Raw genomic sequence first — 26463 nt, forward strand, 5'->3', positions numbered from 1 at the left:
AGACGGGAACGCTGATGTGAGTACGTTGGGCGTAAGAAAGTGCAAAACTTCTAGCAAAAATAAATGATTTGAAAACTCGTGGACTCAAAAGAAAGTAGATGTGGAGACGAACGTATACACATGTTAGAGCGTCATGAAAGCGAATGGTGATCACCGGCAAAAAGAGAGAAACAGAAAGCCTCTCGAAGCATGCACTCAGTATAAGCCCAGGAAACAGAAAATAGCTGTAATAGAAGATAGAAAAGGTCACAGCAAAGAACACGATGTGCTTCTTCCTTGCAGCAGGAACTGCAAGTAGGAAATAATCTAAATGATAAAAGTAATTTTCCTGAACAGCAGTTACAACTGTCAGTAGTGAAAAGAAAAGGAATTACAAGTATAGTAGAACACACAAATACATGTTCCAGCCATATGTGACGGAGTCTAAGGCTGTGCACGAGTCATTGCCTCGGAAATCTAAGCTGCATCGCCTTGCTATCAACTAAAAGCGACAAGATTTCTTCCGGCGGTGGTGATTGTGACAACGCATAGCATTTAACTGCGCGCGCAACATGAAACATATGATCCTAGTGTACGGCATTCTGAGTCCTTAGGTCCTTCGCCATTATCATTTTCAGGGACTCTGATAATGACTGCCTCTTTATTATTTTGCTTCTCTTTACTTCTTATCTATCCTTCCTCTTTCCCACTCCCGAGTGCAGGACGAAGCCAACTGGGCACGTCCTTGGTTAACCTACCTACCTTTCAATCTTCGAATATTTTACCACTATGATTATGAACTGGCAGGGTGATGGGGTCAATCTTAACAGCCTAAAACATTTTTTCGAAAAGAAAAAGACGTTTCTAAGGTCGACAGGGACTTGATCAGCAGTGAAGGGAGAGCGCCACTACAAATTATGCTTGGCTTTGTATACACATAGCTCTTGACATGGAATTATGCAAACTACTAATTGAATAATCTTGCTCGCCAACAATTAAAATTAATCAGAAGAGAAACAGCAGGATTTAACGTCCCGAAACTGCACAGGGGGTTACAAGGGATGCAGCAGTGGAGGGCTCTGGATTCACTCCGCTCACACGGGGTTCTCGAACGTCGACCTGAATCTAAATAAACGAGCGTTTATGCGTTGAGGCTCCATAAAAATGCGACAACCAGGGCCGCAAATTGAGCCAGCGACCTCACATAACCCCATAGCGACTGAGCTACCACAGTTGGTATCAACTGCTGCCAAAAGCAGAAAAACTCGACTCATCAAAACCTAAGCGACAAGCATCGCTTTATTGTACTACCGACATCAGAAACGCGATTCAGAGCTACTAAGAACTTCAGCGCGGTTGCGGCGGCCCGCATATTTGACGTGTTTGCATATTTGATATGTGCAAACACTACAGTTTTCTCTAAACGCTCCTGTGTTGAGCACGGCTCTATAGTCGCAGGACGTTGTGATGGCGGCCTTAGACCTGCATAGAACGGGAGAGTTTTAACATTCACACATGTTTTTCGCGCCGTATCTTTACCATACAGCTCCCCACTAAGATAGCATGCTTTCAATTCGTTGCCAGCTAGGAAAAGCTCGCAATGTGTATTCTGCGCGTGTTCATGCTTTTCCGAGTGCAATACCAAAAGCTGGCTACAAAGAAGCATTTTTCCACTTCAGTTACCGAATGCATTTTGAACGGGTACTGGGTAGCTCTTTATCGGGCGTCTACCTTCGATTGTAAACAGCACTTCTTTTTTTTTTTTGCAAGATTGAGAACATGCTCGATCTAACGCAGGCGTTCACGAAGCTTCCAAGCGCTGAGCCAGGTCGTCCGCCTGGCAGGTGTAAAAGCGCAGGTAGATTTTGGCGAGGCAACTCTACACAGCGATAAAAGATAAAAGAAAAGAGGAGCCCGAAAGCGGAGACATAGTAAGTAATGCCTACAGCGTCACACATGAATGAACACGGAGGCACTAGATAAGCTTGCAGCGCGCATTGCATTCGGCACATTGCAATTTCGCTGTTCGCGATGTCGCGACGGCGTCGACGGTCGCGATTGGTTCTCTTATGCGAACGGAGATGTTCATAGAGCGCACACTTGTCTTGCTTGGTTGCTCCCTTCTAGGTATCCAGCGAAAGAAGCTGGGAGGCAGAGAGAGAGGTGTGATAGCCTCTGCTCGGTTCCCAATTTAAGTAGGCGCGCAGCCGCTTCCATAATTAACAAGACACTATAAGCGCTAGCCCGTTAAATATCCCGTAATTGACTGAAGCATTTGCGCTGCCATTCTTAAGAAGGAAAAATGAGGAGGAGATAAATTATCTTGCGGCTTTTGTTTCTTTCTTTCTTCTTTCTTTTTCTTCTTTCTTTTCTTTCTTCTTTTTCTGTTAAGTGGAAGTGCTTAGACCAGCTGGTTTCTGGGTGCTGTACGAACTTATAGGTTAGTCTCTTTCAAATGGGAAACCTAGTTAAGCACCAGTTGGAACATTCGGAGCTGCAATACGTAAAAAAACGCATCTTGTATAGACGCAACAAAGAAGACACGAAATAAAAGCATATGCGAGTCGAAGAGAACGTCAAATTGTCGTTTAAAAGCTTAAACAAGCCACGACCTGTAAAATTTGTCACATAATTCACAGAATAAACCTCTGCAGTGCTGGGAACATCCTGACATTTTTTTTTTATTTTACGCGCTGAAACATGGCTGAAAAGTTCAAATATTTTGCAACTACATACAATAGAGTAACCTTCATAAGCGCTTACGGAGCTTATAATTTATAACTAAGCTCTTTCATAACATAAGAACTACAACGTTACTGAACTACGCGAAGGCTATGGCGGTGGTTTCAAAATAAATTTTTAAGGAGCAAAATGTGTTTTACGCACAGCATGCACATTTAATGTAGCTTCATGCGGTGCTTTTTTGCCATGTTCGTCAATTTACCTTTGCTTTACGAAGCGTCGAGGCCGGCTGCTTCGAAGATTTCAAATCATACACATTGCTTCATCATGCTTCATCATCATGCTTCATCAGCCCTTTGACCATGCTCGCGATGCTGAGAGTCACTATCACCCGCCCCCCCCCCCCCCCCCCATCGCTTTTTTCTCCCCCACCTCCTCTGACTAAACATCGTATACGTTTTCCAATCCGTGTAACCTTTACAGAATGGGCAACGTACCATGATTTCCATCGGTAAAAATGTTTGCGAAGGAAATCAGACAGAACAGGCGCGAGAATCGTAGCTTACGCACAGTAGCCGTGCTCTTGAACGTCTCACTGAAGCATGGAACGGCTTCAGTAAACCTAAATTGTAAGTACAGCGTTTTTATGGGTGCTCGTCCCATCTGTTGTGTTTCCCTATTTGTGTGTGCATGTGCCTAATTTTGCGCTGCAAATAAGAATGCAAGCTCTGAACCCAACTAACCCATCTCATCACCTTAAGAGCGTCTTTGCTGTCTGCTTGTTTCTCTACGGAAATACTTTTACTGCTAGAATTCGTGGTTTATTACTCAGTCAACGAACCTTCTCACTTTCAGCTTTGACATGGACTGCCCAATATAGCCTTCTAAATTCATTTATTCCTTTCGTCAAATTACTCGTTTAGGTAGCCGCTATTTGAAAGAAATTTCAATGATAACTTTTATCAGAATTTTCTTGAATGCTATGTTTTTACGGAGAGGTGGGGACATTTGGGGCCTTGCTATAACAACAAGCAAAGTCAACTGAACATTGAAGCGAGGTAAACGAGTGGCCTCCCTTATCAATATGACCTGATATCTTACTCGGTTTTCTTGCTCCAATCCTATAAGGATTGCATACTACACGAATGCTCGTTGCGCCTGTAAAACCTGCAAAAGCTGAGCTAACTGTAAGGGTGCACTCAAGAGTGACATAGTTCACAGAAACGACAGGATCGGCGTGTAGAGTGCGGCGCGGCACATGGATTTCTTCGTATTGCTAAGAATACCGCTCTTCGAGAAATTGATAGTGAGGGAGACTCATGGTCTTCCGCTCGGTTAAGTAATTTGCCTCAGGCGGCGGAGAAGTTGCGTGGTATGGGCGATGTGAGAAGAACGGTAGCAGAACTTGAGGGCTGCTCGAGGCCCACGGGCTGTGGAGTGGTGCCCGGGAACAACCATGGTCGTCCCCTGGGCTCTGTTCCCGGCCGCCGCCACATCGCCGTGGCGAGCCGCGCCAGATTTGCTCCTAGAATGGTGATGGATGTATCGCGGAGCGTTCGTCGTGAAGAATGCGAACTTCTAGTAGCTGTGATGAAATAGCAGCGCACAAGCCATTATGACATACGCCACGCGTTAGCTGTCCTAGCTGGAGTGGAGATATATCATGTGTGTGTGTATATGTGTACGTTTGTGTGCAGAGAGAGAGGAGAAAGAGGGGGAGAAAGGCAGAGACAGGGAGCTTAACAATGGTCGCGCACGGGTGGCTACCCTCCGCGTGGGGCAGGAGAAAAAGGGAAATAAGTAGGAAGTAAGAATAAGTAGGAGTCAGTGTGCGGACACCCGTAGATGTTCATTCTCGTATATAGTCCCAAGCAATATTCCAGTCCAGTTGCCTTCAAGAGGGGTATTAGCGCTTTGGTGGCTTCCTGCATGCTTGAATTCTTGGGTCAAGGTCCCAGGATGCTTGCTTGTGAGAATGGTCTGTCGTCTAAGCGGTTGAGACTAGTGCGCAGAACCTATTGAAGCTTTGGCAGTGGCACGTAATGTGTTTTTTAGTTTCATCACATTACCGGAGTGGCAGCGCAAATCATAGTACCTAAGTTAACGATAACGAGTGACGTTGGAAAATTTACGATTACGAAGTGACTTAGTGGAACTGCTGAAGTGCAGCCTCAACGTTGCTGAATCAAAGGTCTGATTATCACATCCATGCTCAGCTTTATGTATGTATATATATATATATATATATAACGGCTACAGATCTTCTTATGTTAGTCGCAGAAGTCTGTCGAGTAAATATTCACTCAGTAAGCACAGTACTACATTTTCCGCACACAGTGCTGCGACCACCAGTATCGCACAGAGGCCCCAATTCTATTCTAACAGCCAACGGTTATGACGGCTTTTGTTGCTTATTAACTGCGACATAATGTGAGTTTTTGCTGCTGAAGTGCTAGAAGTGTGAAATAGCTATGGCATTGGATTTATTAAAGTCGGGAACAAAGAACTGTTCATGAGGCCAAACAAATTTAACTACGTCAACTCACTCAACGAGATATATTGTTGATATGGAAAAATATTAATTACATCAAAGTAAGGCCAATACCCTCTGGAATCTACCCCTGGAACGCAACTATGTTTATTCTTTATGTCAAACTGATAGTCGTTCAATATCAGGCTGAGCAGACACTGGTAACTCTTGTCTTTGTTCAACAGATAAATGAATTATTGGCTATGAGCAACAGTAGACTTATCCTCAAGTGCCTTCCAAGTGCAAGTAACGCAACCTCCCTCATGTAATAGCCGGTAAAATGGACATGTCTTTGTCAGTGCCTGGCAAAAAGATGCTTTAAATTTAACGCCACTTACTGTAAGACATAATATGCGAATATGTCTCATTTTATTATTCCCGAATAAAGCCCAGTTTTCGTGTAGATCATTCGAGAACATTCTTTGAATCCGTGAACATTTCAGGACATATCTGTACCGACATTAAGAACGTGGAAGCTAGGCTTCGACTAATAAGCATAAAGTATTTCTAATGTTACGCAGGATTTTACTGCCCGCATTAAATCAGCGGCCAAATCCGACAGTAAGCTTGGCATTTTTCCTTCTCTTTGATAACAAACCAACGTGTAATGACAAGTATAACAAAAGCTCAGTATTCACGGGAAAGAAGCCACTTGATATTCAAGGCTGACTTCATTACGTGCGGTGGGCTTCAGATACAAAATTCTTCTGTATATAACCGTGAATAGCGATAACGTCATGCTTGAGGCTCTTCTATACCATTCAGCAGAAGAAGTTGACCTAGCAAGTGCAAAAAAAAATAGAAAGACGAGACTAGGCTGTGCAAAGGTTGAACTCACTCGCGTGCAATCGTTTCTCTTGCGGCGGTTCACCGTTAATCTTGCACAAGCCATGTTCGCAGCAGATGCCGTAATGAATAGCGTCATGCGTGGATAGCATTTTGGTTCCTTTGACGACACCTCTCAGATCATCGCTGAGCCGATAGCAAAGCTTCAATCAGCACATCGCAATGGCGTAGCCAGAAGGTGGCACACCAGGCACAAGTCCTCCCCCCGTCCGTAAGCTCTGCGGTAGTATTGGGGCACGCCCAGAACCCCTCCCCCACCTGTCACCCTTCCCAGTCAAGTGTCTGTCCCCCCTCGCTTCAAGACAAAAAAAAATTTTTGGCAACGCTACTGCCACAGGGTCTTTAGCGTAATTTGCTGCTTTGTTCTAGTTTCCGAAAGTACCGTTACCGAAGTCTGTACTTTCGCATACGCCAAAGTAGACAGTTTGGAAACGCAGTCAAAAGAGAAATAAAAACAATCAAGAATTCTGCAGAAAATGTGGAGATTCCTCCTTTTTTACGAGTATTACCATATTTAGGGCGGATAAAATGTTGTTGGTGAACTCGTCGAGTGAACCTTGGTGTCATTCATAGAGGTTAGCAAATTTTTACATAACCTTATTAAATCCGATTTCAAATGTACGTTTTCAATTCCCGTTTTTCTTTTGAAGACAAAAATATTGGGGTTCTTTTTACGTACAGAAGCAGGATGGCACGATGAAATGTTTTCCTAATGCTAGATCATAAATTGTCTTAATCTTTGCTGATGCAGTAATGGTCATTTTATGACATTAGTTGTTAAAGGTTCATCAGCACTATCACGAACCTATACTCTGTATGTATAGTGTTTGGAGTTTGGATACTCGTTCCGCTAAGAGTTGGTGCAAGTGGTTTAGTAGATGTAGCAGGTTGAAATTCTGCGCTCTGAGAGTAGTTTGCGCATTGGTTCTTCCCTTCGGAGTTTGTCTTATAAAATTTTGAAGCTCATGATTAAACAGTAAATTCGCAAAGGATTCACGTGCACAGGCATACACAGTCGGCTAAAAAATGTGAAGTCCCACTGCCGTCGCTAGCAGAGTTCAAGTTTGGAAGCGTATTTGCGATGAACTTTTGCATTCAGAAGTGTAGACGTATACGTATAGATTAAGCATAGCAGTTAGTACGTAGGCCCGGGGCAGAATAGTCTCTTAATCCGCGTCTAGTAAAATTCCAAATCCCATAATTATTGAGCAAATCTGGACTGATCCGCGGTATAGCGGACGGGCGCTGCGGCGTTTAGCAACGAGCCTTCTCAAAAGTTTTCAACTGCTTTAAGCAACGCTTTCTTTGTGAATCGTTTCAGACTTGGCTGACCATAACTGCTGCTGGATAGCTGGCTACTGCAGCTGTTTTATCAGTTATTTCGCACACTGAAAATGAAGGAATTACGTCTTCAGTGATGAAATCAAACTTCCGTCCTGCAACACAACAGCCCTGTGATGTAGCCATTAGGCCACAATCAGACACACACTTCTCTCGTGCCAAGGCCAATTGCACTCGACGACAACTTTCTGTGGCAGCAACAGCCAATGCTACGCATACGCGTTTGCACGTGTGGAGCTTCTGCTCTTGTGTTACCACGCCATATAGTGCCAGCGAGTTGCTGGCGGTTTCGGTTTCAGATTTACCAGCGTGATCAGCAAATGAGCGTTTTTTTTTCTTCTTTATTTAAGTGTTCTTATGTGACCTGGCTTGATACATCATTGTCCGTGACATAGTGTCAAGTTAAACCGGATATGCAGAACATTTTCAAAAAGCGAATATAAATATTGATAGTCTAAAGATAACGCGTACAGAATAGCAAGTGGGAGGAACAAGGAAGAAGTCGAAGTAAACAGGCGTTCTGACTATTGCCACGTGTGTCACGTCGCATCCAACGAGCGAGAGCAGGTGCGCGTGCTCGTTTCCATTAGGCCGCAAATGCAGCAACGAAACGGGCTAATAACGTTCAGCTTTGTCAAGCACTGTCTTTCTGGTCATACACCGCTCCTCACCATTACCTGGGCAAACATCACACGTGGCCTTCCTTGTCGTGAGACCACTGTATCGACGTCGCACAGCGTGTATTTGCAGGAGCTGCTGTTTGCGTTGCGGCGCACCTCGTGAACGGTGTGGCATTAACACAAACTTTGCACGCCAGTAGAATTGTGACCGGCACGGTGCATAGACATAAATGTCGCATGAAGTTACACGCTGCATGGGATGACAGTAAGGACGCTTTTTCGCATAGAATTTAGTTTTATGGCACCTAATTAACCGCGTCACGTCAGATTCGTTTCACATTTGTTCCCACATTTGCGTTGAATGTGCCTGATTTTTCACGTGTACTTCCGTGGACACGAGTGATGCTTGTGAAGGCTCAAGGCATTAGCTAAAGATTAACCTTTGTAATTATTTCGTAGCTGACACTGCTTTTGGTGATGTTTACTATAAAGCTATTAAATGGTCTTTTAACACCAGCTGCGTATCTGCATCCACTTTCAAAATAAAGCTTATGCGACACATATTCGCCAATTTTGTAAATAACGTAACGTTAAAAAGTGCGATGGGAAAAGCGTAATGAACGACGTACTATATATAGGAATTTGGTTTGCGTTGCGTTTTGTGAACAGAAAGCTGTCGACTCTGACGTTGATATTTCTTCCATCGATTTTTTATAGAAGAGCACACTAGGTCATTAATGCACGACATCAGCGATGCCACATTTAGCAATTTATACCCTTTAAGCTGCATGCTCTTTTGGTTTTCCGACATCCAAATGGTCAGAAAGACAGCCAAATGACCCGTTATTATTGATTTTACTGTAGTGTTACTGTATACGTGTACAGCATCACCGCATTCGCAAACTGCAAAAGCGCACGTGGCAAATATTAACGTGTCGTATAACTTGCCCTCAATGCACATCGACACAAAAGTGCATGGTCATTTTTCTGGGCCGCAATATATCTTAAGCAGGGATTGAATATTAATGCGCAGTAGAGGTTAGAATAGCTGTTTAACCGATGCAATAACCTATACGTCAGACGCGGTTGGTTGAGCACGCACGCCCTGTCACCATCGATTTTACAATGGGGAATCACGTACAGCAGCACTTATACGAAAATGTTATTTCAGGCTCCAGAAGGCTGACTTTAACGACGTAATGACTATCACCGATAAGTGTAGTAGTCTGGATTGTTTTCTTCGCCGTGTGGTGAGGGTGAAGGTCAATATGAGGAGGTGAGGTGGCGACGGCGCATGATAGCGACGGCATAACGCAAATGACGCGCGTACAGACAAGGCAAATTGAGTTTCCACTTCTTATCTGCAGCAAAAAGACTGTTGGGCCCAGCAGATTGGCGTTCTTTTTATTTTTCAGCCATAAACTAATCTTCTTGCTTCACGAAACAGAAAATAGAACATTTTGTGGGTGTGTTCTTTCCTAAACATGGCGCATGCAATTAACTCATTCGTGCCCATAATTTTTAACCGACAGTTAATTATCTAGAGCGGCAGTAATAAAGCAATTTTATGCAATTACTTTACTCAACGGGTTACATCAATGGCTTATGGACTGATCCAGACTTATGGCATTAAATTAACCGTGACGTCCATACGAACATTTTTAAAATCGCAGCCACGTGCTGGAACTCGTCGTTAAAGAAGAAAGCTAACCTGTCTGACCAACGGTATTTGGGAATTCTGCTCTGTCAAGAGCTGCACAGTCTCAAACATTCCGAAGAGAATATACTGTGTTTCAAAAAATAAGAAAACTTGCGCCTACGATTGACAAAGCTCCACGAATTCCCCAGCTTGCGCAGTAAACGGTACAAGAGCTTCAGAAACGCAGCGATAACAACACTCAAGCAAAACTTTCAGCCCAGCGATGGGAGAACTGGCGTTTTCTTCTCATTCTTAAAAACTATCGTGCAGGAATGCTGCTCGGGTACGCCACTATTTGCCCCTGTATGTCGCGATACGCCTGAGACGACGTGTAGCCTTGACAGACTAATAAATTCCTCATCTAAGACCTTTGTGTAGAAAGCCACGCTTTCGATTCCAGGTTCTCTCACTGCTTCCTTCTCTTCGCCAGCGACCGTTGCCGGTCGCATGTCGTACTCAAAAGCTCGTGTCTTAGTTAAGCCGTACGATGCGGATGGATCTACCGAGACAAATGTTATTAGGGCTTCGTCGTATATGATGCCGAGGTTGGGAAGCCTGAATTATCGCTGTGCCATTCGATGGAAATGAAAAGGGCGGATGTCCGCACGACAATATTTCGCGCTTAATCACAAGACTTATACGCGTAGTCGAAGCATGACCTCCAAGACAGGTACCGAGTACTGATATTCCTAAATGTCGCTTGAGAATGAAGAAAAGTGAGTGGCAGCTCTGACAAACATTTAAACGAGCCACTACTGAAATCAGCACTCTTCGGGTCAGGCTTAGGACCCTAAGAAAAGAAAAGTGAAGCACTGCAACGTGCTGTTAATCCATATTAGCAGCATTCTATCTTTCCTGGACATGCAAAGAACTGTTTGAAAGCTTAGCAGTGTTCACGCATAAGGAAGAAGTACGTCTGACATTTCTAGGGCAGTAAGCTAATAATATGGCACAAAAACTTCTAGCTTATGGATCCACATTCTCGTCAGTGATTTTAGGACCACCAATTGCTTTAATTTTTTTTAAAGTTGAAACAGAATACTTTCACACTCGCATGCAGAAAATAGCGCAATTCGACCGGTAGAGGCGGACATTACTTGCACGACAAATCGCAGTGTCCAAGGCTGCCAATGTAGAAGATTCACTAACTAATGTCGTATTTATTCCCTTTAGAAAACATTTTGCAACTGCGAAGTTTAAACCAAGCCGCCGTGGCATCATATCTGATTTGCATGGATACCTAAAGCCTTACAACACTTTCGAGATATGCGTCTCCAAAATCTGCTAAAAGAGCGCATCAATGTTTCAATTACGAGGATCGAGTCTAGAAAAAAGTTACCTTGAACGCCAAGTTATTTCGGAAGCCACAAGAAAAGAAGCTATGCGGATAAGGACGCCACTGTGTGCATCAAAAAGAAGTTCTTCAAGAAATGATGGGTCAGCGGTAAGGGCATGCTTCTGTCAAAGTAAATGATTTAAACGCTAGAAGAATAGCGGATATCTGCTCATATTTTTCTCTCCCGGCGGGCAAGGGAGACCAGATGGAAGCGTTTGCAGTTTATTGCACCACCGTAGTCAATCACCGCTCAATAAATACGCCGTTCTTGCTTTAGCTGCTTTGAAAAGTAGTTTTTGCAAAGTGTGCAACCTACTCGTAGCGTCAGTTCATGTGCTGGTATATGCTTAAGAATAACGCAAGAAAGACTTCGAAGAGGGCGGACAGGGCGCACGCCCAACTGTCTTGGCCTGCTCTTCCATGTTCCATTTGCAATATTCTTAAGCTGAAATGCTGAACGAAGTAGCCCTTCTGAACGTTCTAATAGTTTGTCAAGTCCCCTGCCCTCCACAAAGTGTTTTTTTTCTGTCTACATGAGCTCTAAAATTTCTCAATATGCCCACCACAATAACTGCGACACAACATCTTCACTTTGCAACTGGAAAAAAAAAAATGGGGACTCTCTTATTTTTTGTTGATTTAACAGTTTATTACAACACTCAACCGAAGCCTTCTTTACAGACAGACCGAGGCTCAGAGACTCGGAGAAGCCTCTCGCCATACATTCAGACGAAATTAACTGTTTCCAATACATTTAAAAAGGGATTGCTCGACTATTACCAAGAAAGCGTTATTGGCAACTTAGTAATTGAGTATACGCAATTGCTGCAAGTGGCTTTTATTGAGGATGGCCTCTTTCGTTTTCATTTTTTCACGTTTCTTACCCTTACTGTGAAGTAGATGACCCTTTCAAGCCATATTGAAACTGCTGATAGTGCTTTAATAATGTTCGGAGAGCGTATTCCGAAAGGACATGTGAAATTAGTTTTATTATTTTGTTGCGTCCCATGGCAACAAGCACCCATGATAGCGACCTACCTGATAACTTGAAGAACGTCGCGACTATGACTATAGTACTGCACGGCACTCAAGCAGGCCAAACTCTAAGCTTTTCGTTCATAAGTTCTGTTTTCCGTTGCCCTGCTGATTTCGTTATTGATATGTGCGACTGTACCACTATCTGGCAGCTGCACTTACGAACAATTTTAGCGTAATATCTTTTTGTGAATACGGGCCCAGAATATTCACGAATACGGAACCATATGTTCTACGTTCGAACTGCCGTTTACAGAGTAGCATATACTTTGGGCGCGCGGTACGGGAGTTCAAGTTTGTATGCTATATTCTCAGTATATATTCAGGAAAATATTGGTATGCGGCAGAGAAAATATCCGGGGGTCAAATTAAAAAAAGAACTCACAGGACTGCCGCGGCACACGCAGTACAGTCACAGAGTAAAATAGAGGGGCGGCTCTATATACTCCGTTTCAGGCATCAGGTGTGACGCAGTGGAAGCTACACAAGCAGTTCTCCGTGACGAAGATGCATCACTCCGCGTGGTCCGTCCATGCTTCGCTGCACGGCAACGGCCCGAGACGTTCATTTGAGGGATCGCCAGCCATTTGTGCGCAGGTGCGAGTAAGAGCGGGCATGAGAGAGAAAATCTGGGGACTTTTGCTCCTTGAATATATGACTCTGCCTAGGCCCTACGGAGGAGGTTTCTTAGCGCGTGTTGTATGCATTTGTCCCCTAGACATGCCGGCATTGCAGAGTGGGGTCTAGATTTGTTTACGCTCTGGCGCTGGCTGCCCGCGCGGTGAGGCAGTGAGCACGCACGCCCCATTTGGTGATCGCTGTGTGGGAAAGTACGTCGGACAGACTTTCTCACGCCTGTGGCGCTGGTGCTAAGTCATTCATGGCGGATTAAACCTTTCTTGGTTCTTACGACGCTCTACCTTCAAAAAAAGTAAAAAACGTCACTGATTTTTTGGGGGAGCAGAAGGGGCCGGCCTGCTCTCCTGGTGCAGTATCTTCTCTCTTTGCAGGCTTTTCGTAGGCTGCTGTCCGTAACCTTTCAGGGGCATTTTCGAGTGGTCCCCTTTGAGTGAAATAAACGCCCAGCGCCTCAGCAACCGCGGTTTAACGCCACTGTCTGATGTCACGCCGTGATGATAATTGACTTTGTGAATCTCGCCCACATTAGATTAGGTTAGCTTAGGTTTAGGTTACTTTAGATTAGGTTACGTTCGCGTAAGAGGCGTTAGGGTGGCGCGGCGTATTCTCACAGCGGTTACGCCGTGCGGATTTTTGTCTTTGCGTCTCGCCCGCGCTACGTTAGGTTAGCTTAAAAAGCATTATGGTGGCACGGCGTGTTCTCAAGCGGTTACGCCGTGAGGATTATTGTATTTTCGCCTCAGCCACGTGTAATAAGGTTAACGTTTGGTTAGGTTAGGTTAGTGTGAGAGGCGTTAGGGTAGCGCTACGTATTCTCATAGCGGCTGCAGGGGCGTCTAGCGTGACCGGTGGCGTCTCAGTCACTTGAGTTCAAACGCGGTTGCTAAGGCGCTCTGACTTCTATATTGGCAATACATGCGGCCCGGCCTCTACTGCAGTCTCTACTGCTCTCACGGAAACAACTGTGTTGTTATTTGCAAGGCACATGGCCGTAAGGCGCGAGAAAGCTATGGTCCGGCACGACTGACTTAGCACAAGCGCCGCAGGTGCGAGACAGTCTGTCAGGCACAGCGCTCGCCAAATGGGGCGTCGGTGCCCGCTGCTTCAGCTATTTCACCGCGACGACAAACAGTGTCCAAGCGTAAACAAACTGGACCCCCTCCGCAATGCCGGCACGCCTACGGACAAACGCATACAACGTGCGCTAACAAACCACTTCCGTAGTACCTATTCAGATTCATATATTCAAGGAGCAAAAGCCTCCAAATTTTCTCTCTCGTGCCCGCTCTTACTAGCGCCTGTGCACAAACGGCTGGCAATACCTCAAATGAACGTCTCGTGAGAACGGGGTTTGCTCGTGAGAGCATGCACAGGAGGCTGCCGCGACGGGCTGTCAATAAGAAACCAGGAAAGAAACGTAACGAAAAAGAAATTGATCTAGACAACGCATTAGATAGCCGTATACGACCGTTTCATTGTTTCTAAGTAGGAAAAAAAATTTTTTTTCATTTATACTGAGCCTATATAAAGGACAGTTTCACACAATTGGTATCGAGAACATAGAACTATTTCTAAATAACGACACAGCCACTGCAAATAGTCTCTGTAGCCTCCGCAGCGTTACACCTGATGTCTGAAACGGAGTATAGGAGCTCTATTTTTGGCAGCACGAACCAGAGAGTCTTCGGGCCGTTTTCACGAGAATGATTTGAACTGACCGACCGGCTTCGACGGCTAGCTGGGGCTGGTGCTGCTCTCTGCAAAGCGGTCTACTGAGCACGACTTTGCCTGGTTGCAACCGCGCACGTAGCTCTATGATTATTCGCGTCTTCAGCTGAGGTTCGTACCTTGTAAGGAGATGCCATAGCGTGTACCGAATAGTAAACACAGGCATCCAGACTACGTGGCGCACATTTAACAATTCTTGACCTCTGGCACGATACGATGCTGTTGATGATGATGACGATGGTGATTTATTAGCGTCCCCTTTAAAACGGGGTGGTGTCAAATAGCCACCTAGCCAGCTTGAGTTAACCAGGTCCAGCTACATGAAGCATGCAAATGCTACATGCAGCTGCTACATGTGGACACACCAGGTGGAATACAACTGCAATACAAAGTTTACACGTATCGACGCTACGCGGTGCGCAGGTCAAATACCGTGACGAGTGGCAAGGTACGATGTTAATGATGATGATGTTGGTTTGTTGGCACATCCTTTGAAACGGGACGGTGAGATTCACTTAGTCTGCTTATTTAACCAGCTATATATGCTATATGTGTTTTTCGTTCTAGCATATTTGTACACACCTCCTTAATCTTCTTTCTCTTCCTAAAACCTTTTCCATCTACTTTGTAACACTGTCTATGCAACTACTGCATGGCGTGCCACCTGGTGTAATAATATGCAACTGTAATCTGAAGGGCGCACGTGTAGACGCTACGCGGCGCGCATCTCACATCGCAAGACAAGTGGCACGAAACGATGACGACGACGATGACGACGACGACGATGATTATTATTATTATTATTATTATTATTATTATTATTATTATTATTATTATTATTATTATTATTATTGTGGTGGTGGTGGTGGTGGTAGTGGTGGTTTATTAGCATCCTCTTTGAAACAAGGCGGTGATGTAGTCACCTATAGCCAGCTTGATTTAATCAAATATACAACGCAGGTGTCTTTTTTTTTCATTCTATAATTTTTCATACATCTGCCTAACCTTCCTTTTTCTCCATGACACCTTCTCTATCTAGCTTGTACCGCTACCTATGCAACTGCTGCATGGCGGGCCAGCTGGTGTAATAATATGCAACCACAATGCAAAGTGTCCACGAATCGACGCTACGTGGCGCGCACGTCACATCGCGTGTCTCCTTGCGCGCTATGGGACGCGTTTATATGGCAGGTTTCCACCACAAGCTAGCAAGCGCTGGCGTGGCTCAGCTAGTGAGCGCGCGTGACTCAGCAGACTCCCGCGCTGCGAGCCCGCGTCCAATCCCGGCGGGAACCGGCTTGTCTTTTTTTATTTTTCCCTGATTCCCTGCGATAGCTGCGATGGACACCGGTGGCGGCGTACCACATCGCCAACCGAAAAGGCTATAGGAATGATGCCATGACAGCTTACGATGTAAAAGCTCACAAAGAGGTCACAAATATCATTAGGACAGCTAAAGGCATCATCAATTATTTCTCACAACTGTGAATTAGGGCAACTTATAAAGCGAGCACATAACAACAGTCTTTAAAAGCGATGGAAATATAGCAACCTTTTGCATCAACGTGAAGTACGTTTCTCCCAGGCGACCCCTCAGCCTTTACTTAAGCGGTTTCGGTTTATCACCACCCAGGGAATCCAGATTGCAGTATAGATAAATAGCGAGCTGCAAAAAATTCAGTCGTCGAACCACCGTCCACTCCTGGATGATGAAAGGCTCTAAGTAATATACGTGCAAGCTGTAGTGGCTTTCCGAGGGCCCCGTTTCTAGATAGCGCAAGAAAAGAAATATAATAAGAAGCTACGAAGGCAAAGGGACTTCTTCTTGCCCCTAGAAGTGACAAATGCGAATATTCTTGAGATGCAAGTAAAAAAGAAAACGTTGGAAAATGTGAATAGAAATAAGCGACATAAAGAAAGGTGAGAAAGCGGCCCAAGCCACAAAAGACCTATGGTGTTCTGGGCGACACTCTTACCGATAAGGAAGACAATGAACCATCGCGCTCCGCCCTACGGTCTTGTGGTTATACGTTTTGTTTGACTCTCCAATGACACTATCGACGTTAAAGCGAGCGGAGCCCCTCGAAAACAAAGTTTGAAGATCGCCGAAAAGTACTCTCAATCGCCCCGCCACCACCGCACGAATGCACGCCCGAGTATAAAGGTCGCTTCGCTCGCACGCGTGTGCTTTAATGGTTCCTATGTCTTCAATCTTACAAGTGACAACCATTGCAAACCCGCTCAGACATTCAATTACTTCTAACGCAAGGAGGGCAGCTTATATAGTGCGCTAACGCGCATACAAGCGAACACGAAGCCGATAAAATTTTAAGACATACTCAAGCTAACTGTTGAATATTAAAGCGAATCCATGCCCGAATTCACAAAAAGAAAGTTCGTTACGCTAAAACTGTTCATAACAGCCGGTTAATAAACATTCCAATCTTAACATAGGACAGATAGTTGGCGAAGACGATCGGCAAATAAACAGCACTTACGAATGAAAAGCGTCGTGAATGCGGCGAACAAGGTTATTTGAAACCCTGAATATGAATGCGTGTTGGTAGAGAATGCTTTCATCGCACTGCCACCTTGCATCCTTATGGTAGCTAACAAAAGGCGAATAACAGTTGTGGAATTTCATCTGGGCGCAAGTGTTATCGACTGTTCCTAATCGGCCGAGAATGGGCGCAACCGACGGCACATACCCATTAGCACATACGAAGTAGCCGCTTAATACTATGCGTGACTCATGAGCCTACATTGTACTTGCAGGTTTTACATGGTGACCTATTGTTTAAAACGCATAACAGCTGTGCACAGATATGACATTACTTTGTTGCTCAAGACTCGATGCTAGAGAAGTGGCTCTTGTGGGGAAGGAGAAAAGGCTAGCGCTATTTTCTGCAAGACTCGATGCTAAAAGCCGAGGCATGTAGAGTGGCTGACTGAAATAAGTAATTCAAGCAAGCCAATCAATTGCTTGCATTACCTAATTTGGGCTTATTATTAGTTTTCATTTGGGGGGGGGGGGAGAGGGGGGAGGCTGGTTGAGGATGTGCCACAATATGCTTCAGACTCGATGCTAAAAGCCGAAGCATCTTGTGGCACATACTCAACCAGCCTCCCCCCTCTCCCCCCCCCCCCCAAATGAAAACTAATAATAAGCCCAAATTAGGTAATGCAAGCAATTGATTGGCTTGATTGAATTACCTATTTCAGTCGGCCACTCTACACACACACACACACATTATATATATATATATATATATATATATATATATATATATATATATATATATATATATATATATATATATATATATATATATATATATATATATATATATATATATATATATATATATATATATATATATATTCATGTGTAGAGTGGCCGACCGGCCCGCCGGAGCGATACCTCTTTGGTTCGCAACAAGAGTTCGAGAGTATCGCGCATTTTTCTTTGTTTACATGAAACCTTGGGTGAGAATTCAGTCTTTAATGAGAGACTTGTTCCATTTTCCTTTCGCTTTTTTCCCCTGGTTTTGGCGGCGGTTCACTTATGTGATCACGTGAAAATTGGCCAGTCAATGGAATAGATAATCCAAATAGGCTAGAAACGAGCTGAAAATAATTTTTACATCGCAAGCTTTCTGAATACTTCTTCTGAAAGCTTTCTGTCCATAAACACTGTGTTTTATTTGTAGGGCAGCTTCGCTAATGATGTGTTCGCCTGTTCAATTGGTTGGCGCGGCGTCTCAACAACCCTTGTAGCACACGAACTAATTTGAGACTTCCATACTTCTCGCCGATTTCACGCAAACACAAAAAAGTGAGTTCTCTTTCGTGTGAACGGTCTGCGAGTGGCCAGCTGCCTTCGTTACCAATATTTAAGCTATTATCATTGGCTAGCGTTTGTTCTTCGCAAGTAGCTGCCGCGCTACTTTCGCCTATAGAATACGCAGTCTAAGACAAACGTTTTCATTAGCGTTGATGTACCACGCTTCGCCTGCGTTATCACCAAGATTGACGGCAGATCACCAAGATTAACGGTAAGCGGTAGATATTAAATAAAAGACCAGGGGTGCTATGCAGGATGCGCCGAGTTTCTCGTTCACCCGAGTTTTACCCGAGTTTGCTTGACGGCAGTCAGTGAACGGAGATGGCGTGAAACGCGCAAAGGCTGCAGGCAAAAAAATATGTAGACAAAAAGCCGCGTATGACAACATGAGCGCACCCTGCGCGGCACGCTGTTTCCACGTTTCAAGCGCAGACGGCTGCACAACGAAACGCGCCAGCGCCGCGTATTGTTATCAACGGATTATCGCAACTTAGCAATACCGTGACTGTCCCGCTGTCTGTCTGCAGACTTGCCGTGAGCCGCTTGCCACGCCTTTCCTCGGCGCGTCAAGGGCGTGCCTCCTCTTTCGGCAACTATCTTTATATCCTCGATCGAATGCGAACAGGGTACATGCGGCGCATTCTTGCACCTACGCTTTCGCTCAAACGAATACGTTAAAATACAACAAATAAAATAACGAACATTTTTATTTCTTTAAGTGTCTGTTTTTCGTTTTGAATGCTAGAAATTTCTGATGACAAACGGAGATCGAGCAAATTATTAAATTTTGCACTTCTTGCCGCGAGTGGCGACGGTGAGGCGAAAGCTTAGAAGCGGATACATTGAAGCAGGTCGCACGCACGAGGCAGTTCATGCGGTGAGAAGTCGCATAGGGGCGCTACAGTGCTATCCTCAATAAAGTCAGTCATTCAATAACGTCAATCACTCTTTCTCTATTAGGGGAATAGAAACGCAGCGCCGCGGTACGACTGTTCATCGCAGGCGCTTTAAGGGTCCCGCTTTAGCAACTAAAAACTATGCACTAGTCACCGATACGGGAGGAACGGCTGTCGGTGCAAAATGGCAGTCCGTCGGCTCCGTAGTGACGCAGTTCAGGGAAAGTGTACTGTTTATCTTTGTGCGCGAAGCCTCTGCGATGCATTGCGAAGAATTGCGTGCTTCCCAGCGATACAATTCATCGCTTATCATCGCTTGCCCAGTGAAAGTGCCTCTGAGCGCATGTACGCAGTATTTGAGTGTTTTGTGCACTCCAAGGTGTTTGCGGATTATTTCTGCTGGAGCCAGCAGCGATCACAGATGGATATCGTAACGACACCGCAGCAATCGCATTTTGGCAGGTGAGGGCTCTTGTGTGCAGTTATGAAATGAGTCTTTGAACGGAGGAATGTGTTGGACCTGTCGAGTGCGCAGTGCTTGTGATGAAGAAATGCCATTGCACTGGGTCTAGAAAAGCGAGCGATTCTCGGACGCTGATCGTGTTTACGACGCTGTGGCTCCGATACATCACCGATAACAGAGCAGCCATCTCAAACGACTGCTGCGATACGCATTCCTCAGCATCGTCGTCACCCTCGGCGCATCGACGCCTTGCAAGCAGCTACAGTGACGTGCCGATAATTATTTACTGTGCGCTACGTCGCCACAATGCAGGCAATGAAACCGTTCTGTGTAGCCATCTCGGCCCGAGAAGCCAGCGACAGTCAACGCTTTGTTTTTGATAGTAGTGCGCAGTATACACCACCGATGACAGTGTGTTGTGCGCGTTTTATGTCGGTGGTGAATATTGTTGATGCTTCTCGGCTCGGCACCGCGTCACTGTTGCCGAAAGATAAGTTGGGCGTGGCCCAACCGTGGTGGGTGCGCGCACAAGAGTTACATGCCTCGCGCGGGGCGTGACCTCTGGCTTTGATTGACAGGTGAACTCGTGCTAAACTCGTACATCGCGAAACCCCCTCCGAGTTCAACTCGGGAACATGGCGGCGGCAGCAGCAGCCTGTGTTATTGCAGCCAGCGGCAGCAAGCGTCAGTATGACCGTCTGGACCCGTTCGCGTACATGACCGCCGTGGAGTTTCAGCGTCATTTTGGCCTGTCGAAGACATCAGTGCGCTGGCTGTGTGACGAGCTAGGCGAAGACTCTCGTCTGTGGAGACAGCGTGGCGGGCTTCATTCGCTCACCGTTGAAGAGCAAGTCCTCTGCGCCCTCCGTTTCTACGGGACTGGGAGTTTTCAGGGAAGCGTCGGCGCCGAGCGTTACATTGAACGTCATCAAACTACTGTGAGCCGCAGTGTCAGAGATGTCTGATGCGCTTATTGATGCGGCAGTGCGGAAGCGGTGGCTGGCTTTCCCGAAGACTGCGGCTGAGCGGGCATTTATAAAAAAACGCTTCTTACTTCGCGGAAACATTACGAACGTAGTCGGGTGTGTCGACGCAACGTACGTAGGAATTAGGGTGTCTTCAATGTCAGCGTTACTGTGATTAGCATTGAAGCAATGTCTAGACGCACCATATTGCCAAATTTGTCACTTCTCTGTAGCCGACTTAAATTTTGTGTTTCCGACGTCACACATGCGGCAGCCTATGATAGTGACTTTTTCACTGGTTGCTGACTTTTTACCGATTGTTCTACTTGTCTTTCAGGGTGCCTTCCAAATGGCTCACTTTTTGGGGGAAAGAGGTTAATGAAGTATAAAAAGATAAATGGATACCACAAATTGTGTGAAGTACCCTGTGAATGCTAATCTCATAAAGAACTTGTTTTTTTATGAGATTACTTAGTACTTAGTACAACTTACTTAGTATGCATAATGCTGAATTTTGGTCATGCGTCATCTATCGGCCACACTATGAAACAGCAAGGCATTGCACAATTTGTTGCAGTGCGAGATGCGGATGTCGCACCAAGCCGGTTGTGCCTATGCATTTATGACAAAATGAAAATGCATTGAGAATCTTAGTGTGCTGGCTTGCATGAAGAAAATACTTCAGAGTGTTTGCTGTTTTCCCTGTTGGTGCATGTGCCAGTGGTTCAGTGTATTTCTTTTGGGGGGGGGGGGGGGGCAGTGTTATTCTGTATGGACAAATCGTATATTTTCGTCTCATAATAGGGCTCTAATTATTCAGCAGTAGAACAATGCAGATCCAATGCTCTGCAGAACTCGGTGTGCGTGAAGATGTCGTGAACCACCAAGGCAAAATTACATATCGGGAGAAATGTGGTGCAGATGCCAATGAAAATGGGTCTTTAACCCGCCATGATAAAAATAAAGATTGCAGAGCGAATAGACCTTTTGTACAGCTTTAGAGCAATGATTACACAAACTGTGACATGCTCAAACGTGTAAAAGCTTGCCGCAGTGCCAAAGTAGGATGAGCGATATGCAGCATATTTTGGCATTTAACATGTCTTGTAAATGCCATTTTTATTGTAAGCCTCAAGCCTCGCTGTCACGCCTTTCCCTCCGGCACTCCCTTTACTGAAACACAGCACTGTCTTTCTATTGGTGTCATGATGATGATGGTAACGGCAGCAGTAAGGCTGGTTAATGCTTGCCCCTTTGATTCCTGCGAGTTTAGTGGTACAGAATATGGCACGTGCATACACCTGTGCAACAAAATTTTATGCTTGCAGTGATTTGTTGGAGAGCTAATTCGTGTTGGGACATTTCAAAGATGTGCGCCATTGTGGCTTAAAAACTAGATCATTGGTGAGGTTGAAGACTCGTTGTATCGGTATAGAAGCTTGAAGCTGAATTGCACAACAATTCGACGGGACACAAAGAAGAGAAGTACACACAGCAGAACGCTCTGCTGTGTGTGTTACTCTTCTTTGTGTGCCGTCGAATTGTTGCGCGGTCCAACTTCAAGTAGAGCATTGGGCCTCTTTTGTGCAGGACTGAGGAAGAGAAATACACACAACAGAACGCACTGCTGTGTGTGTTACTCTTCTTTGTGTGCCGTCGAATTGTTGTGCGATCCAACTTCCAATAGAGCATTGGGCCTCTTTGGTGCAGGACCGAGGAAGTGTGAGCTATTCGACACCATGCCAGTGCCTTGCCACACAATTATGGAAGTCTGAAGGTTTGCAAACAAAGCTTTGCTTTCAAATCCACCTGCTCATGTAATACAAGCACTGATTGAAAGAACCATCATACAGAAATAATGGTGAAATGAATGGCCTTTGAAAATTTGTATGTTGACACTAATGACATAATAGGTGACACAGCAAACTCGACATTTGCACTGGACAGAGCACTTTGTTTCCTATGTGAAGCACAAGCTTTGATTACATGCTGTGCAGATAACCAAGCTCAGTTTGTTTTAACGTGGTACACAACATTCACTGTAATCTGTTTTTGATTCTAAAGTGCCCAACACCACCTCTTTTTCAAGGATGTCATGGGAATATTTGGTGAGAACTGTTTACAGCCCCTCATAATGGAAGTGTGGCCAGCCAGCTTTGTTTGGGTGCCTTTATAGATTTCTGTTCCTGATCATTGTGTGCTATCAAGTTGCTAAAGTCTATGCAACCAGTGCAAGGCATTACGTGATTCTATAGTCGGATACAACTTTAGGAGGCCGCAGAATCTGCACTTCAACGGCAGGTGAACACAAGCCTGCACCAATGGGCACACACTCTACACTGACGTCGTGCCGCTGGACGCACTAATACCCGCTCATGGAGAGACACTATTTCTTTAGACGTGGAGGCAATCGGCTGCTGCGCTTTGGTCATCTGGGCGGGGCCTCTCCTGTCTTGTGAAGTTGTATCCGACTAGAGGATGCCGCTTTTCATACAACACAAAAGGACAAAGTGTACAATTATTTGGCCTATGAAATGGATACATCACAAGTGAGCTATGCATGCGCTTAAGTTGTGTGAAAATTAGTACATGCAAATATATGACATTGTTAAAGAATATGTGGTATCGAACATGCATGTAATGGCACGTTTAAATCGGGGAGTGTTGCATTCATGTGCACAGTCTATAGGTGATAGCATTATTAAGGTCATGCCGTTTCCTGTCTTTTCATTGTGAAATACACACACCGTTCATCTTGTGGCTAATCAACACCCACTGTATTTTTGAACATAGAAAGAACAAACAGCACAATGACGTATATGCTGCATTAGTGTCTTTTTCATTTACACGGTCCAGGTTGTCTTATTTGTTTGCCCATTTTGAAGAGACATCAAGTGCATGTTACAAGTGTCCCAATATGCACAGCACAATGTTTACTGCAATAATTTTATTCATGCTCTTGAATAATAAACAAAATAATAAACTGAAAGCTCCTTTATAAGGTGTGTTCTGGGGGCTCGACTGGAAAGCAGTGAGTGCACTGATCCTACTGTTGCAGAGCAACCCTCTGGACCTTGCCACACTCTCAAGAGCATGTGCCTGGCGCTCGCCTACTGCCACCAGGCGGTTGAGTGCCTCCAGCAGCAGAATGTGTTGCTGCAAAAAAAGTGGATTGTTGGAATGAATCAACCGCACACAAACCATTATTTACAAATAAAAATGCTCATTGCACTATTGGTACTAACTGTCCTTGACTGTGGAAGCCTTTAGTGTATGCATAATAACACAATTTGTCGGGACAACAGTGCTTTATTTTTCATAACGGGTTGTATTTTTCAGAGCCAATTGTAATGTTTATTAGTGTGCCAACAGCTGACGTGTCCTCGAACCTTTACGAGTCTCTACTGTCAACACCACAAACCTATTTTTCTTCACTGCAAAATCAATGGCGCTCCCTACAATCCCGTCTTATGCGAGCTGATTGCATCCTATGCCTACAAACATCATATTTTTGTCCCATTACGCAATTTTCTAACATCCTCGGCTGCAGTTCTCTCTCCTTGACATCCATTCTGTCACGCTTATGTAATCACCTGTTATAAATTGGCAACAAGTGATTGAAGATGTGCATGGCCTGCCCACCGATTCCATTTTTTTTTTCTTAATCTCAACTAGCATATCAGTTGCTACGGTTTACTACGCCACTGTCTTCCTGCCTTAATGCTATCTCCAACAATTTTTGTTACTTCGCTTTCTGCACAGTCCTCGACTTCTCAAGTTTCTTTGTTAACCTCCAGGTTTATGTTCCATATTGCATAACCGGTAGAATGCAACGATTCTAAACATTTTTCAAGGATATCGGTAACGTGGCGATCACGATTCGGTAATGCCTCCCATGTGCTGTTCAACCCATCAAATTTTTTGTATTAGTTTCCTGCTTTATATCAGTACCTGCTATTAATATTTCACCTGGATAAAGATACTCTTCCATAGATTCTGCGGGCTGAATGTCACTGATGAACTTCTGTTATATCACTAAGTTAGTGAAGGTTACCTTCATCTTTTCCATATTTTCGCGGGCCCACGTACATGTAAAAGCACGAACACTCATTGGCTCTCAATGCCTTTTTTAAACTGCAGGACATTCAGTTCGTTACTACGAAAGCGACTTAATCCGTGCACTATTATTATGCTAAATATGAAACAGTAGAAATATACTTATCTGCAGTTTGTCGATGCCTCCGTCACTGTGTTGGTTGCGAGATCCATCGTCGGCACCACCTCCTTGTCGCATCGTAGCTATATCGGCTGTCTTCCTTTTGCACACACTATGCAATATTCGTGACGCTCGCAGTCACGCAGAGTGGAGGAACTCAGCGCACTCACAGAAGCAGCATCGGATAAGTTGTTTGTTCAGGATTGTGCCGTGAACAGTAAGTACGCGTTGCGATCTGTAAAATCGCCTAAGCTATTCGCAGTCTTTCGGGGTGCACGGAAAGATTGCTCACGGAGGAACAGAACTATCCAAGAAATAGTGGTCATCGTCGAGCCTGATCACTACGTCGCGCACTGCAAGCTCGTTGTACGAGTTTGTTTACACTGGGCCTCTTCGATGTTTAGCCGCCATGCTCGCCCGATGAATGTATGTGATGACGCCACCACAGCGTTCCCTCGTGGTATAATGCGAAGCGTACTAAATTACAAATTAGTCGAATACACATTCAGTGTACATCTTGTAAGCTTTAAAATGCTTTTAAACCACGTTAAACTAACTAATAATATTGTAATAAATGCATTTGTTTTATAACTCGCTTGTGCGTGTAATGCACTCGGTGGAACGACAAACAAGTGAAAGAAGGCGCGACCATGCACCCACGGTATGATCACGTGAGCCCCAGTTTGTCGACCGCCCAGAAGGCAACGCCCAAGGAATGATAGCCACCCAGAGTGAATCTAGATAAACCAATGAAACTGGAGACTTCTCGAAAGATAAACTGTCTCGGTACCATTTGTGCTTTCATCTTGGGGTGTCGCCAGAGCTCGTGAAGATCCCGAGTTTCGCCAAACTCGGCGCATCCTGCATAGCACCCCTGAATCGAGCGAAAGGAATCCTTTGATCGCAACGTTCCGGTGCAACCTTAAAGTGGACCGTAATCGCCGCAGTTTGTTTTTATTTTATTTCTAGCATAACCCCTTTCTGGGTGCATCTCGCCATTCAAGCAAAGCAATTAGGTTCTCAAAGTGCAGTGAGAAACAGATTTTCAAAGGCTACATAGCAATGCGCTCTTCAGCATATTCAAAAGGCAGACACGTCAAGCGCCTTTTTCAGTTGCGCTCTAGTCGGGGCTCCAAGCAACTGCAAGCGTGGCGGAAGGCCGGCGGCACGTGAGCCCTTGCTCTACGTCGAACAGCCCTCCATATACCGATAGCGTTCGAAGAACACCGTGCTCTCCTTGTCGAGGGAAAGATGCAGATGTGCGTGATTACACTTTAACGCGGAAGTGGAATCTTCAGTAAGAGGAACAGCGTTTCGGAGAAGCGCGCGCCGACCCGCATTTCGGTACCTGCGAAAACTCGAAGGCAAATCGTGGGCGCTCGTGTTTGCGAAGAGCGCGCATGCTCACTTATTTATACATCGCATGCAACGCGTTTTTGCATTCGCCTTTATAGTGGAACGGAGGTGCACCGTAGACGCGCATGCACTTACCGGGGTAGAAATTAGTGTCGTATATTCTTTTTCTTTTTGTATGTATAGCCCATTTCTGTATGCGTCTCTCGATTCCACCTAAGCGCTTCGTAGAAAAAGAACCCGTGAAAGCTATGGCGCTGTATTGCAGTAAGCCCGAAGGGTTCTTTGAGC

General features: G+C 45.0%; 1 long non-coding RNA gene across 1 annotated transcript in view; it reads right to left on the minus strand.

The window, feature by feature from the left end:
• Positions 1-1303: 1303 nt before the first annotated feature.
• LOC129387808 (uncharacterized) overlaps positions 1304-26463 on the minus strand; it is a 308256-nt gene continuing 283096 nt past the window's right edge. The window contains exon 3 of the long non-coding RNA XR_011892758.1: positions 1304-1461. This is a non-coding gene — a long non-coding RNA (uncharacterized lncRNA). The remainder of the gene's footprint in view (positions 1462-26463) is intronic.

Source organism: Dermacentor andersoni, chromosome 2 (assembly GCF_023375885.2).
Source record: "Dermacentor andersoni chromosome 2, qqDerAnde1_hic_scaffold, whole genome shotgun sequence".
In the NCBI taxonomy this organism is placed as follows: domain Eukaryota; kingdom Metazoa; phylum Arthropoda; class Arachnida; order Ixodida; family Ixodidae; genus Dermacentor; species Dermacentor andersoni.